This window comes from Heterocephalus glaber, unplaced genomic scaffold (genome assembly GCF_053883595.1).
Source record: "Heterocephalus glaber isolate CG9 unplaced genomic scaffold, H.glaber_assembly_v1.0 deba00001509, whole genome shotgun sequence".
NCBI classification, from domain to species: Eukaryota; Metazoa; Chordata; class Mammalia; order Rodentia; family Bathyergidae; genus Heterocephalus; species Heterocephalus glaber.
In genome coordinates this window covers 52,950,782-52,951,220 of record NW_028258325.1, presented here as the reverse complement: position 1 = coordinate 52,951,220, position 439 = coordinate 52,950,782, and the positions used below count along the sequence as shown (strand labels likewise).

At 39.2% G+C, this 439-nt stretch overlaps 1 pseudogene; it reads right to left on the bottom strand.

Moving 5' to 3' along the window:
* LOC147825173 (U4 spliceosomal RNA) lies at nucleotides 1-125 on the bottom strand (annotated as a pseudogene).
* Between the last annotated feature and the right edge of the window lie 314 nt (nucleotides 126-439).

Genomic DNA, 439 nt, shown 5'->3' with positions numbered 1-439 from the left:
GATAACTAAATTAGCCCAATGATTGGTTTAGCATAGTTTTGTGTATGAAAAATGGGGAAAAGTTTTCAATTAGCAATAATTGTGCCTTAGATATACCTCATTGGCTATGATACTTGGGCAAAGCTGTGTGTGGATAATGGGAGGGCCCACCCTGAGTGTCGGTGTCACCACCCATAGGCTCCTAGACTAGATGAGATAAAAGAGAAAGGGAGGTTGCTTCTGACGCTTTCCTCTAAGAGATCTCTCTGTTCATAACAAAAATTTTAAACTTTAATCATGCAGAAACCTCAGCAAAAAACAACATAAATACACACAAACAATAGACACATGAAATGAAAAAGCAACACAATGCCTCCCCAAACTTCCATCTACGATGAAGCCAATCCAGGGGTCAACAAAGGGCAGAAGAGCATAAGCTACACATCCTAATTAATTGAAA